This window comes from Chiroxiphia lanceolata, chromosome 11 (assembly GCF_009829145.1).
Source record: "Chiroxiphia lanceolata isolate bChiLan1 chromosome 11, bChiLan1.pri, whole genome shotgun sequence".
NCBI lineage: Eukaryota > Metazoa > Chordata > Aves > Passeriformes > Pipridae > Chiroxiphia > Chiroxiphia lanceolata.
The window spans coordinates 1,329,368-1,345,210 of NC_045647.1; the positions used below are offsets into that span (position 1 = coordinate 1,329,368).

At 44.6% G+C, this 15,843-nt stretch overlaps 1 long non-coding RNA gene across 1 annotated transcript; it reads right to left on the reverse strand.

Annotated features, from left to right (window-relative positions):
* Window positions 1-5,879: 5,879 nt before the first annotated feature.
* Window positions 5,880-10,998, reverse strand: LOC116792311. The gene is made up of 4 exons (XR_004359070.1): window positions 10,953-10,998; window positions 10,007-10,101; window positions 8,219-8,342; window positions 5,880-6,500 (listed from the first exon to the last, which is right to left on the reverse strand). It is a non-coding gene; the product is annotated as an uncharacterized LOC116792311 (long non-coding RNA).
* Window positions 10,999-15,843: the final 4,845 nt, after the last annotated feature.

Below are 15,843 nucleotides of genomic sequence, written 5' to 3' on the forward strand. Positions count from 1 at the left end.
ACATTCTCAGGGGCAAGAAGGAAAAAGCCCTGGGAAAACAACAAAAACCACATATTGAAAATGAAATTTGGATTATAAACCCTACAGAAATAGATAAAAGAAGATATTAAGAAGATATAATACATAATAAGATATAATAAATAAAATAGATAAAAGGAGATAATTTTAATAGATAAAACTATTTTTGTATCCCCTCAGCCAAACAAAAAAATAAGAATTTAAAGAAATAAAATATTTTGCTTTCTAACCACTTTCAAAAATTATTTGAAGCTCCCAGCTAAAGTAAAACAAACTGTTAACAGGCAGTGAAGGGCTGGAATACTTAAAACTGAAGGGATCTAAACAAGATAAATAGGAGGCATAAGGGAATGGCACAGCAGCTCATTAGGAACGGTTCAGAGAACAATCTTATCAGTGTAAAAATGTTCCCCCTCCGTTTTAAGAAAGCATTCATTTAATAGGAAAATTAATGCAGAGCCTTGACTAAATTAAGCCTGGAGCCTTTCAACAGGGATAGAACAAACTTGTTGCATGTTTGATTTCCAATTTATGCCCCAGACAAGTCTGGAAATAACAGAACTTTGATTCATGTTTAAAATCCTCCCGGTTCTCTCCCTGCATGAGCCACGTGTGCCCAGGGTGGCTCCCAGACCTTGGGCTGCCTCCCGCCTGGCACAGCAGCTCTGTGCCCAATCCTGTGCCCAGGGCCACTGCTCTGGCTGCAGGGTGAGCTGCTGTCCATCCCAGCTCCTGCTGCCCCATCCCAGCTCCTGCTGCCCCATCCCAGCTCCTGCTGCCCCATCCATCCCAGCTCCTGCTGCCCCATCCATCCCAGCTCCTGCTGCCCCATCCATCCCAGCTCCTGCTGCCCCATCCCAGCTCCTGCTGCCCCATCCCAGCTCCTGCTGGCTCCAGGGGCAGCGGACAGGGAGCAACACATCCCTGAATCCAGCCCAGCAGAGTCTGGGATGTCCCAGAACAGCCCTGGACACATCCCTAAATCCAGTCCAGCAGAGTTTGGGATCTCCCAGCACAGCCCTGGCCCACCTGTTCAGCACCCCCTATGCTGCTGTGGGTCTGCAGTGACAGTGGGAATTGTGAGCATCCCAGAGAAGATGGGGAGCTGGGAATTCATCCCGGTTGAGGGAGAGGATTGTCCTGCTCTGCTTTGCACGGGGGTGTCCTCCCCTGCAATATTGGGGCTGTTTTGGGCACCACAGACTCCCAGGGGAGGCTCCCCAGGGCAGTGGGCACAGCCCCAAGGCTGCCAGAGCTCCAGGAGGGTTTGGATGATCCCCTGGGGCACAGGGAGTGACCCTGGGGGATGATCCTGTGCAGGGCTGAGGACTGGACTGGATGATCCTTGTGGGTCCCTTCCAGCTCAGCACGCTCTGGGATTCTGGGATCTTCCTTGGTGTTGCCACCATTTTCTCCCAGAAAGGCACAAGTGGAGCTCTTGGGGTGTCCCGTGCAGGGCCAGGAGTTGGACTCAGTGACCCCCCTTCCAGCTCAGAATATTCTATGAAAGGCCTTGGTTGGCTTTGTTTACTTTGAGTAAAAAGTGGAATTTTGCAGTTTGTCATTTTTGGACACTAAAGCATTTTTTAACGATCTACCATCTGTTTGTTTTTTGTTGTTGTTGTTGTTGTTTTTTTTTTAACTGAAATACCTGCACCCACTTTAAATTGAAAACTCAAACATTTCATTTTCTTTTTTAAATATGAGCTTTTGCAGGAGTGATGGGAGAGATTCCAAGGGGTTTGTGAGTTGGGTTTTCATTTAGATAAGCTGCCCATGGCCTGAGAGGTGATTGAAGCTTATCCCCTCCATCACCTCAGCTCCACAGCCAGGGCTGGGACATCTCATAAAGAGCATCAGCAAGTCTAAATCTTGTATTCCCAGGGCATGGGAAACAGGGAAAATTATCTACCATGTCAGAACCTTCAAACATGCAGTAATTCCATAACCATTAAGTTCCTCCAGAGCATTTATCATAATAGATATTGTGCCATTTCATCCCACAAAACCCGTGAGGAAAGCAAAGCAGGCTGCACAGAATCCTAAGGAATAACAAACTCAAAAAATAAACATATTATTCTCTCCTGAAAGTTATTAATCCCATTTTAATCCAAAATGGCTTCAACAATAATATTTCCCCAACCTCCTTCTTTCAGTGAAAGCTGCTACAATTGACAAACATACCAGAATTTAATCCAGAATTAATTAAAGAAAAAGTGACAGGAAACAGTATAACTCAATCACTGCACTTCATGAACAACCCATAAAGGAGCCAAAATCTTTAGCTCTCTGTGTATTACCATTAAAAAGAAGAATGATACATTTATTACACTAATTCTCTGAATTACTTGAAGAACTTACCCATCTCTCAAACAATATTTAACCCTGGTTTGCAAGGACAGAGCACCATAAAGGCAGAAAGAAGAAGAAAAATAAACCCCCATGAAAGTCTCCTTTCTTTGTAGCTAATGGATGGTCTCAGAGCACTTTGCCAATCACAGCAATTCTGTGGATCTGCTCTAAGACTTTCTTTTCCATTGTCAGAGAAATCTGTTGTTGAGTGTTGATAACTGAGAAATTAAAATGATATCTAACCTTGTCAGAATCCGGTGAGTTTGCCAGCAACCACATCTGCTCCTTTTTTGACAGTCCTCGGGTCCACCCTGCTCCCTCTGGATCTGTGTGACCTGGCACCCAGATTTTCCAGGAGCAAGGAGTTGGAGTGACAGTGCAGATAAATGGGGTGGGAGCCCAGCCCAGCATCCAGGGGGATCCCACCGATGCCTGTTTGCAGCTCAAACAGCTCCAGTCTGCTCCAAGTGCTCCAGGTAAGACAAGTCCAGCAGGGTCTGGCCAGGTGGGGGCACAACCTGCCTAATGGAAAGATAATTAGCAATATTCATTTCCTGGGGCATGCAAACCATAGGCATAAACAGTTCCAGGTGTCCCCATATTTCCAATTTCTTTGGAAATGACTGGTTCAAAAAGGACCTGAAGAGACATTGTAAAATTTTGTTCCAGTCACAAAAAATATGAATTTGATGACTGGATGGGCCCAGTGAGACTGAAATAAATCACTAAAAGCATAAATGCCTTTTCAGTTTATTTTTGACCATCCCAGCATGACACTAATGAAAGCCCAACTCTGAATGACAGTTTATTGTCAATTAATAATTATTATTGTTATTTTAATATGAAAGAAAGGCATTGTCTTATTTGTGGGGATTTATTGCTAATGTCTCACCTCAGGAAACCGTAGGTTTTCTGGGAGTTAAATCATCTTTCAAGGTTGTGCTTTGGCTGTCATTAGTTCTGGATAGCCCAGACTTCTCTAACATAGTTTTTATCCATCAAAAAATGCCCAGAATTCTTCTTAGCCACAACTCACAGGAGAGCTGGCACTTGCAAAGCTGATGCAGAGTATCCCTAATCACAGGATTAACAGTGGGCACCTAATCAGCTGCAGGAATATCAATGCAGTGAGGGGGAATCCAGCTGTGTCCATTCAGGAATCATTTAAATAAAAATTGTACAGATTTTCCTTAAAGAGCCATTAACAGCACTACAGAACTGAGATGGAAACTGTTCCATTTCCAAGCACATCGTGTTCAATGGGCAAAATTAGCTGGGAAAATAGCAAGGATTAAGGAACAATCCAAGCACCTGCAACGTGAACAGCTCATAAAAATCAATTATTCTATAACCACTGATTAATATAATCCAGTTCAACCTTTGGGATACCTTCAGTCTAATAACTCAGGAGACCACTGAGAAAAAAAAAAACATGAGAAAAGAGTTATCTTCAAATATACAGCCCAAATTTATCCAAATATTTGAAATTGAGAACTCTGGTGAGTAGGTTCCAGATACCTGGAACTTCAGTTTTACAGCCCTGATTCTAATTGTGCTGGGAAATTGTATTAATCCTTGTTAAGTAGAAAACTTCCTCTTTCATTGAGCAGCAGTTTTTTGTCCCCTTGCATTTCCAGCCCTGGTTCCCCACGTCCCTTCATTCCAAGCAGTGCACAAAATGTGCAGTTTTGTAGTGCTAAAGTCCAGCACCAAACCTGCTGCACTGAGCCAAGCCCAGTGCTCAGAGGAGGAAGGTAAAAATAAATATGCAGAGCTCTGGTTGGAAAAAAACTGGTGAGGCAGACAATAAACACATAATAAATCCCAAAGCTGTTTGACAAGCTGGAAGAAAGTAAGTTAATGTTCTGTAAAAGGTACACATTTATTGCTGGATTATCATCAGTCTTCTGGATCACAGCACAAAGATTATGAAGAACAAACAGATGTAATTTGGGGAGGCAGTTTGTGTTCCACCCTGTGGTTTATCCTGGTTTTTTGGCCAGATACTAAAGGACAGTCAGGAAATCTGTGCAACAGGGCAGGTGAAGATTCATGAGTGACCACAATATTGCCATTTCCTTTAAAAGCCATGGAAATTCCGAGGAATTGGAGGAAATTAAATTTCCTAAAATTCATTTGATTTTTCTGTTTGCATGTAAAAATACCTCCTGCTGAGGCCTTTCTTAAACAAAGATAAATTTAGAATTATTTGACGCAGCTCATGCTGATTTCTGTGGCCACTTTGTTAGAAATCCTTTGTTATTGTTGTTTAATATGAAACAAAGATATTTTCTTATTTCTGACGGTTTATTGTTTATTTCTCACTTAGGAAATCCTAGGTTTTCTGGCACTTAAACTCCCAGTGCTACAGCTGAGGGCTTGATTTGTTTTACAATGCACTTTAGAGAGACCTTGGGCTTCAAACCAAAATGTACATAACATCTACATAAATATCAGCTTTTACCTGCTAAATCAATGAAATCCTTCTTCAATTGCTTAGAGATGAGCTCTTTAGACCAAAAACCCCTTCAAAATACTGCACATTTCTATTTATCCAGTGAATTTACACTCCTCCCCAGAGGAGACCTGTCCTTGCTCCTTGGCTTTGCCATTCCCTGGAAGACAAGCACATTTAGAATCATGGGATGGTTTGGGTTGGAAGGGACCTTAAAACTCATCCAATCTCACCCCCTGCCACAGACAGGGACACCTCCCACTGGATTTTCTCAGCAGCCCTTGGAGCTCAGGGATGGAGGAGGAGCTGGGGAACAAGGAGTTCTCACTGCTGCTCTCTCTGTGTCTGCTTCCATCTCCAAACAGGCTCTGGAGGAGATTTCTGCCCTTCCCATTGCACGTGAGGAACCTGCTTCATCCTGCTGACTCCTGGAAATGCAGCTGGAAGAGGAGACAGGAAGTTTCCCAGGAAAACAGAGTGGCTGTCAGAGGTGATAATTAAAAGAAATATCCCCCAGAATCTTTTTGCGTGAGTGCAGGACCACGTGGACCATTGTGAATCCATTACCTTAACTCACAGTTACTGACCTTTTGTGAGTCTCTTGTGGTGCTGGCTGTTGCCCTGACACTTTGGAGTTATAGAAGGTCACCAATAGTTTATGGAAATAGCTCCTGTAGCCACAATATAATATTTAGAACAGGGGGCATTCACATAGGAGACAGTTGGGAAGAAAACACTGTTTTTACCAAAAAGTTACAGAGGAATTCCACCTCTTTTCACATCCAGTGTGGCTGATTTCTTACTATCCAGCTCTAACATTTCTCTCTCATGGAAGGTCTCTCTGCTCAGTTAAATCCCAGCAATCACATTTTCTCCTCTGATGCATTTTTTTATCCTGCAGTTTTTATTTTCTGGTGCAAGTCATTACTTTTAAACCACTCATTTGAAAAGTTTTAGGTCTGGTTACATCATAAGTAGTTAATAGGAGGTGACATTTTAATGCCATCATTTACCTTTTATTCCCATTGCAATGTCACGTCTCTGTCTATTTTTTTGCAAGATGGGCAGTTACTGGGGAAAAAAAGCTGCAAATGCAGGACAAACTGACTTAAGAGGGCAATGAAATTCCTCCATTCATTACTCTTAATTAAACATGACACAAATTAGAAGCAGAGCTCCAGTTACTGCACCTCCTGGGCTAAGTCAGGGAGTTAAACCTTTGCCTGCATTCCCAGAGTTCCAAAGAAATACATAAATTTAAACCAAATATGACAATGTTTTCACCAAGAGGAGTCAGCTGCCTTTATATGGAGAAAGAAATGCTTTTATTTCTCTTGCTTTCCCTGTCCTTTGAAGCCAGTTTTCCCTCATAATGCTCCTCTATGGAATGACTGAACTGGGAAAATAATTTCAACTTTTTTTTTCCCCAGCTTTCTCCTGCTCCTCTTTGAAAATGGCATCCCTTAAAACAAAGCCTTTCAGCACAACCTCAAAGGAAGAGACAGGGGGAGGCTGGTTTTAAATCTTTTTTTGAAAGGCAGAGATTTTGAAGCTATTGATTTTTGATCATTTTGTCCTTCATCCCCGGCTTTTTGTCACAGACATCAAACGGGGTGGCTGTGCCTTCTGCTCCTTTTAACTGGAGTCTGGGCAAGTTTCTGGCATCTTCTGAAACCTGCAGAGCAAGAAGGAAAATCAGGGTAAAAATTTACACCAGAACCTTCTGTCCTGAAAATGTTAATTTTGTTATACACAGCCAAATCTTACTGAGAGTTGCAAGAGTTAATATGAGAGGATTCTTAACGTGTTTTGTATGGAAAATTGCTTCAATTTGTTAGATACTTGTTAAATCCATGAGAAAATACAAATTAAGCAATATTTCTTTCAATGGGTATTTCGGGAAGAGAAAGTGTCCAAAATAAAATAAATTTTGAAATATTTTCACTGCATAAATCTTTTTTTCCCCCTTCCATTAATGGAAAGAATTCAGACCTGAACATAAACTTTTAGTCACAGTTTGCTTCTATGTGTATTTTTAGAACCAGGTTGGATGAATATTAATAATAATGACCTTGAAATTTAACCCCCTTTCTTGTGAACAATGGAGATCAACTCATAAAGGAAAGATGTTCCTAATTTATGATGGGGAAACTGAGAAGCAAAGCCTTTCTTGTTGTTCCCTGCAGGCAGTGTGGGGAGTGGGGACACTGCCCTCAGACCTGGGGGTCTCCAGTTCCTTTCCATGTCCTCCAGGCTTTGAGACTCTCAGGTTTGGGTTTTATAGCATCAACATTTTCCAAAATAATTCAAAATCTGTGCAAGGACAACCTCCCTGAAGCCAGCCCAGCACACACCCATCCCTTCCACAAAGGAACATCCACAGTTCTGCTCTAGCCCTTGCACCCCTGCAGCAAAGGGGGAAAGGAAAAGACACAAAGGAGGTTGCAAAAAGCTCAATAACCTGCAACTTTTGATTGTATAGAACCGTGGAATGGTCTAGGTTGAAAGGGAGCTTAAAGCTCATCCCATCCCACCCCCTGCCACGGGCAGGAACACCTCCCACTAGCCTGGGCTGCTCCAAGCCCCGTCCAACCTGGCCTTGGACACTTCCAGGGATGGAGGTGCTGTTAACTCCCAACATTTCCTTTCTACTGCAGGGATTTAGTTCTGCCTATAAAAGGCCTCTCTTGCTTCCAAGTCCAAACAGAGAATGAACAAAACCACAGCAGAAGAGCAGCCCGGGGACCGATGGACACCACAGCAGGGCCACGTGGCTGCCAGCACTGCCTTGCACCAGCTCATCCAAGGGATGCTGCTCTACAGGCAGCAACTGCTTGGGAAGCTGGCAGGAGGCACAGAAATGCTTTGAATCCACCCCAACTGGCACAAATGAGGGGAGCGCAAAACACCAGCTCAATGGAAGCAGAGCAGGACTGGACTGGAGTGAGAGTGGAGTCGGGATTTCACCATGGAAATAATGAAAGCCAGGCTGGGGATGCTCTGAGTGCAGTGCCCAGAGGATCCATCACTCCCCCAAATGAAGCACCAATTTGGAAGCTCACACAGCCTGAAGAAGAGCAAAGCAATTCTAGAAACTTGGTTTAAACAAGCTCAAATCTGTCCTGTGCACGGTGCCAATTCCTGCTTACACATTCCTGTGCTGCACAAAGGCAAATAAGAGCAAAATCTGGCCCCAAAATTGCCAACAGCTCTCTGAATACTAACTTAGGCTTTTAAAATATCCAAGTACGTACAAAAGCACAGCTCAGATCTGAAAAACAACCAGAATTGGCTTTCAAACGTCTGCACTCTCTTTTCTCTCCCTCCTCCAGGCAGACCATGGATCCTCCATATGGCCAACGCTGCACCACCAGAGCAATAACTCAGTTTTACCTGTGCTGGTGCCAGGACTCCCCCCCAGCCATGCCCTCTGGCACAGGCTGTGGTGTGGATCGTGGTGTCCTCCATCCAGAAGCTCCTCAGATGTTCAGTAGTTTCCCCGGGAAGCAGCTCCTGGCTTTGGGAGAAGTTTGAAAAATTATGGGGTTTGCCATATCTTTGAAAAGGCTTTTTTAGAGTCATTCCAGGCTGACTAACAGAGCCAAAATCCTCAGGGCCATGTTTGCAGGGCTGGAGTTGCCCTGGAGGAGGCAGTGGCCAGCAGAGTGGAGCACTGCAGGTGGTGGGAGCAGCTCGGGGAGCCCCTGACAGGCTGGCTCAGGGGGCAGCGCTGGGGTGGGAATGCTGCTGGACACAGGGAGGGAGAGTCAGGGAATCACAGAACCTCCTGAGCTGGAAGAGACCCACAAGGATCATGAGTCCAACTCCTGGCCCTGCCCAGGACACCCCAACAATCCCACCAGGAGCCTGAGACCCTTGTCCAAACAACATCCCAACACCTGGAGTGTCCATCAAACACCACCAGAATTCCTGCAGCTCCCAATCCATTTTACACTGACTGCACTGTGATAAATAACCTTAGGATAGAGCAGGGATATCCACAGAGATGTGACCCCTGAGCACCTCCTATACACAAACTCTGCATGGAAGTTTGGGCAGGATGGAACTGGTGGCCTCTCAAACAGGCTCAGAGTGGTTGCATCACTCAGTTGCTGAAGTCATTTTAGTCTTGGAGACCTGTTCAATCCCACAATTTATTTTACAACCAGTATAGAATATTTTGCTTTCCACAAGTAGCACACAGAGTCCTGCTAAGAACTTGGGATCACAGTAAAATATTTTACGTAGACAAAATGTGTACTGTGCCATTCACATTTTAAAATTCAGAATTTTGATGGGCAAGCCTCATTTTTCAGGGACAACTGCTTCAAAAAGAAAGGTTGGTTTACAGACTTCTAATTTTTTTTTTACTATTATTATTATTGTTAATTTGTACAGATCTTATCCCTTAGCACTTCATATCAGCAGTTATTTTAATTAAACTTCCCAAATATTCATTTCATGATTTTCATTAAATTCAATTCTTTCACTGAACCAATGCCAGCTCATGCTTTTAAAAAATTGATGAGCCCTCTTGGAGATTTGTACACCAGGCAGGAGCTGTGCAGCAGCTTTAGGATTGTTCAGTCCTAACACAAACACTGACAAAAATTCATTAGCTCATTACAGCAAGCAAAATTTCCAGGAATGTTATCATACAGGATAGTAACCTACAAGACAATTAACCAGCAATTAATTACTTGAAAATATAATCACTTGATCACTTGAGAATGGGTTGACTGGTTATTTTGAATATTAAACAAAGAATAATGCTTTGAAGCAGCGTGAGGCAGCTCCAGGAAAGCCTTTTAAATAGACACCAGTTCCTCTGACTGGTGTTACTGGGCACGTGACCCTTCCCTGAGACAAGATAAAAATGACTCTTCCCAGTTTTACTGAGAATTCAGGGTCACAGCAGTGCCCACGTGCAGCGTGCTGTGCAAATAAAACCCCAGCCCTGCCCCACTGCTTTGGCATGGGAATGCCAGGATTTCTGTCTGCAGTCAGACCTTCGTGGCTGGAGTTGACCCACATATCTTATTTTGTGTCCCTGGCTCTGCACATGTTACTGCTTATGAGTGAAGGAGCATTAACTTCAGCAGTGAGATAAATTTTAGGGCCCATTTGAAAGCTCTGGAACATGTGCATGATGCACATTAACAAATACATCATATATCTTACCACTACAGCTCTTCACTCCTGCTTATTTTGCATTTGATTTTCTTCAGTGAATCAAGTGGAGGCAGAATATTCAATCTCCGGAGCAAGCAAATGTCCTATGGAGTAAAATATACACTTTGAGATGAACTTGTTCTCTCTAGACTCGTTCCTCCATAGGCAAACAAACCATGGGGAAATTCAAATTCCATTTTGGCTGGGATGTGAAGCCCTGAGAAGGGAGCAGGAGGATTCTCCCCGACCTCTGGAGCTCAGGTTTCCTGCGGCTCTGCCGGGCGGGCGGAGGGGAGGCATAAATTCTCTCCTCAGGCCACTTGGCAGAACTAATCTCTTTTAATCTGCTCTCTTTATGGCACCTCTCTGGGCTGACAGAACCCCGATTTATGGACTGTCAGGAAGGTCCACAAGGCCAATATCTTTCTCCAGGAGTTCACTTCCTTCAGCGGCAGCGAGTGGTGAGGGAGGGAATTCAAAGCCAGTATTTCCCTGGCTCAGAGCTGCAGTGTTACTGTTACACCAACAGTGTTACCCTAAAGCAATAAAAACGTTCGTGGCAAAGTAATGACAATCTAGGACACTGCTTTGTTCAAGTGATGCTCATGGCATGGAAAATTACACGTGGAAGTGCATCTTTTCCCTAGGGAGGTGCTTGTCCCCCAGGACCAGTGACCCTGTGGCAGATCCAGGGACCTGTTTTGCTTCGTTTTCTATAAAACTAATTAGAATTATTCCCATGTGACCTCACTCAGCACCCTCCCCTAATCCAGGGTGAAAGGGAAAGAGACATCCCAGGTCTTTGTGGCAGTTTAACTGATTAGTCCCAGGGCTCCAACTTTATTGATTCCTCCCCAGTGTGGTCTCCAGGGAAGAACTGTGGGCTCTTTGTGGAGCAATTACATTTAGAGACTGAAAAAGAGCCCTTGAAGATTCAGAGGATAAAAATAATTACCTTTGATGTTGAAAATCTGTTTCTTTTTTTCACCAAATCTGGCAATGCTGCACCAAAATAATTAGTTAAGGAAAATATTATTTATATAAAATTAGTACTTAAATGTCTTCAGTAAGATATTCATTAGCATAATATTGTGAAGGGAAATAGTTAAATATTAACTGATTTGGCACAAACAGATAAAACCCAACAACTATCCTGACCTGAAGGGAGCCTGTAAAAAAATGGAGAGAGAAATTTTACAAGAGCGTGGAGAGACAGGACAAGGGGGAATGGCTTCAAACTGAAGGAGAGCAGGTTTAGAGGGGATATTGGGAAGGAATTCTCCCCAGTGAGGGTGGGGAGGCCCTGGCACAGGCTGCCCAGAGAAGCTGTGGCTGTCCCTGGATCCCTGGAAGTGTCCCAGGCCAGGTTGGATGGGGCTTGGAGCAACCTGGGCTGGTGGAAGGTGTCCCTGCCCATGGCAGGGGGTGGCACTGGATGGGCTTTGAGGTGCCTTCCAATCCAAGCCAGTCTGGGATTCTGTGACTTCACAGGCTGAAGTTTCAACCAGACCCAAGGGATTCTTCCAAGGTCACATACAAAGGAAGAGACAAAAACAGCACCAATATTTTCTGGACCAATTCAGTGCTTTTAACCACGAGCTCATTCTTCCTCTCCCAATTCCCTGAACTACCCTCTCAGAGTCATGGCAGGACAGAGGCTGGGCTGTAAATGCAGTTACACCACGTTTACCATCTCACCCAAAGGATTTCATTGAATTAAGGCAAATAAAGCTGTTCACACGCACACAAGTACCTGCAAGACTGGTCCCTGAACAAGAAATATTCTCAAACACGTATCCTGCGAGGGGAAAAGCATTTGGATCCCTCTTTTCTCCTGCACATAAACCATAACCACAAGACAAAAGCTCTGCAGAGCCTCGGCGGGGCTCGCAGGCGAGAACGATCTGTTTTGCTCTGCCGGCTCCAAAATGGTTTTCTTGATGAAACTCCCGAGTCTGCCGGAGACTGAGACACAGATGGATGAGCTGAGCATATGATAAACCTGCTGCATGAGTTTGTAGTTAATTGCCCATCATCTTTTTTGTCTCCCCATAAAAAATTTCACGCCCACCTTGCCCGGCAAAGGTAACCCGGGTGTCACAAGCCATTTGTCTCCTCGCCGCGTTGCCCGATCGCTCTCGTTGCTCGGTGCTGTGGAGACAGGACAGATTTGCTGAGCCTTTTTACAGATGAAGCACACTGCATCTTTCATCAAGTGATCTCCATCCTCTTAATGAGAAGAAACACCTTCCAGAGCCATTTGCATAGTAATATCTTTATTTCTAAACCAATAAGCAGGCTGTGACTCTCAGGGCCGTTAGTCAGCACAGAGACACTGCACTTATATGAGCCAAGTGTGGAGAGAAGCCAAGAAGCCACATCCTCTTCCCATGGGCAGGGAGGGGACTTTGGGCTGAGCAGGAGAAGGGGCTGAGGGGCCCAGTACAAGAAACATTACATGGGTGGGGAGCCCATGAGAGAAGCATCATTGGAGTCCTGTGCAGGGTCAGGAGTTGGACTTGATGATCCCTGTGGGTCCCTTCCAACTCAGCATATTCATGGAATCATAGAATGGTTGGGTTGGATGGACCTTAAAGCCCATCCAGTGCCACCCCCTGCCATGGGCAGGGACACTTCCCACTAGCCCAGGTTGCTCCAAGCCCCGTCCAACCTGGCCTTGGACACTTCCAGGGATCCAGGGGCAGCCACAGCTTCTCTGGGCAACCTGTGCCAGGGCCTCCCCACCCTCACAGGGAAGAATTTCTTCCCAATATCCCATCTAAACCTACTCTGTCAGTTTGAAGCCATTCCTCCTTACCTTGTCACCACAGGCTCTTGTAAAAATTCCCTCTCCATCTTTCTCGGATTTCTCTGTTCTTTCTTGAATCCTTGTCTATGATTCTGTGTCCTCTCCCTGCCTTCACAGCTCCTCTTGGGAAAACAGCCCCTTTCTCCTGCAGGAACCAGGGTTCAGGGGTGGTGGTTGGGCTCGAGAACAGGAGCTGACACTGCAGATGCCATCAGTGCTCCTCAAGCCTGTTTATCACCAGAGCTCTTCTCTCTCTCTTATTGTTACTGGGGGACAAAATATTGCAGGAAGGGGTCATTTCAGGGCAGCACAGCCTCACTGGGAGCAGCAAGAGAGATGAAACACTGTCTAAACACCACAATTCTGAACCTGCCTTCAAAAAAATCTCCTGATTTTTTCCTTGGATGCCACAGTGCAGAAAGGCTCCTCTTCCCTGCCACAGCTCCAAGGCAAACAGTGTCACTGTGCTGGGGTGTTGGGCCTCTCCCTGCCTCCCAACATCTCTGCTCATCTGAGCCCAGTGAGTCTGGTGAGCAGCACCCCTTAAACAAAGGAGAAAGGAAAAAAAGTCCTCCTTGCACTGAGTCACTTCAAAGCAAACTGAAACCTCTTCTCCACCCAAGTGATGCAGCCTAACAGGCCTCTGGAAACCACCAAAACATTCAGTAATGGCAGAGCTTCCCCAGGAAACAGCTTTTCTTCAGCAATCAGCCTCTCGGAGCAGGAAGGAGCAAAGTCTAATGGGCAGTTAAAGGAATTAGCCCCAATTTCCCTGGTGTGCTTTACAGTTCACGGCCCTGATTTACAGAACTTAAATCTTCAGCAAATAGATTTTTCCCTGTTCCTCTCGGGGCACAGATCCACCTCCTCCCCACAGCTCCCCTGCCGGGCCCAGCAGAGAGGAGGAAGCTGCCAACACAGCTCTCACGGCTCCTGAAAAGCTGCTGGGAACAAGCAGGACTCTGCTGATCACCTCATTTTGGAATTTGCTGAATACAAGCAGAAATGGCTCCGAGAAGAGGAACAAACTCTTCCAACAGTCCCTGTGTAGCCCATGCTGAGGCACCACCAACACCACTCCTAACTGAGGTGGGACTTCTGTTTATTATACTGAGACCTATATTTATCATATTCAGTTATATTGGTAGCTCTCCAGAGGGAACCACACAGAAAGCCTTCACCTGGCCTAACGAAGTTTATACTTTTTATATCTGTGTGTGCAGCCGTGTTTGTTTGATTTTGGTCATTTATTTATGGGTTTGTGTCCTTACGTCTCTCAGCACATTAAAATGTCATCAATTTGCACTGCCTGTTTGAAATGTCACCTCTTTTTTTAGCCTAAAATGTGGTTTGGGACTGTGAAGATATAAAATAATATTATCTCAAGATATAAATGATATTTATCTAAGAGAGTGACTATTATAAGCACTTGATAAATGATGGAATTATTAAAACCAGTCCTGCCTTGATATAAGGTCAAGAATTGAAATAATCCTGTTAAGCAAGGGAATAGGAAACATCTCTCTCTCTCAGTTCCTGTGGAGGTGCTTTGGAGATGCCCATTTTTCCCCATGGAATTAGGAGGAGCTGTTCCACATGATCTGTTTTCCTTTCTGACCGCATTAAAACAAACATTCCACGGAAGGAGTTTGTTCCCCATCTCTTTCAAAAGGCTGCCACCACATGGGGGATTGGTTTTAATACAAGGCTTGGGTTTGTGTTTGGCAAATCAATGTTCCTGGAGCAGCAGCTCAGGCTCTGTGAGGAGGTGCCACTGCAGGTCACCCAGGAGCTGTCTGTGGGACCACAGCAGGAATTCTGACACGGCAACACCTCTGTGCCACAGGGGCTGGATTTACCTTCCCCTTTAAAAATCTGCACTTCCTGCAAAACATGGGTTTTATCCATTTATGTTATAAACACTTCTCTGTATTTTGAACTGTATAATTTAAACATGAGCAGACAACTTGCTTGACCCCCTCCAGTATCAGGTAGGGTGTCACTGCAGGGCCCAGAGCCTGGAATTTTTCTTTTCTTTCTACAGTACCACTGGATTTTACCAACAAGGATATTCCAATCCAAGATTTTATTTGCCTCATAAATTCAACATTTCTTTTAACAGCCGATATGGAGCTTGTGAGAACTCCTACTCTAGAATACAGAAGACAATAAAAGTAATAAATTAAATGTATTCAGCCTATCTTACCTTGGTCTGGCTCTACCAGTTCCCCTGAAAGCCTGACACCATTGAAATGTACCCTCCACTGCAGTCAGAGGGGGGAAAGAGCAGAGAAAACAAGTGAAAAAGGTACTAGTCAGCCACAAGAAATGACCTGAGTGTGCACAGCTCCATCCTGACTTCCAGCAGCTTGGAAGCAGGATTATAAATTACCTTGGCTGCCAAATATCCGACGATGTTCCCTCATCCACACAAACATTGACAACGGAGCAGCGACCACGTTCCTTGGCACCAAGAGAACTGAAAGGGAAAGAGTGAAAGGAGAAGTTATTACATTTCGGATTTTATCATTAGCAACAGCAGGTTTGAAAGGATGCTGGGAACAATTGCCTGCCACCTTCCCTTTCCACAGCCTTCAGAACCGGAAAACATTCCGGGCGTGCCGAGCGCTGGGAAGCGACTGGAGCTGAAATGAGGTTTTATCTTCAGTGAGGGTTTATTTCACTCCCCATAAAGTAAAAGGCAGCACAGTTTAGAAATAATGTATTCACAGGCCTGACTATTATGGGCAAGCCATTATTTTTATTGCTGGTTGTGTAAAGGATATTTCATGTTTAGGTAACGCCGGTGTTCCAAAATAAATAAGGAGGCGGATGCAGCAGAAAATCCTCCTTGGTGCAAAATACACATACAATTATGTGCTAAGCACTGGAGGAGTACATTGTACCTGCCCACAGAAGTTTTATAACTGTGAGAATAATCCCTCATTTGCATGTGCAATTACTGCAATTGCATATACAATTACAGCCACTGGTTTTCCAATGAGCTCGAAGGAAAAAAAATAAAATACCCATTTCT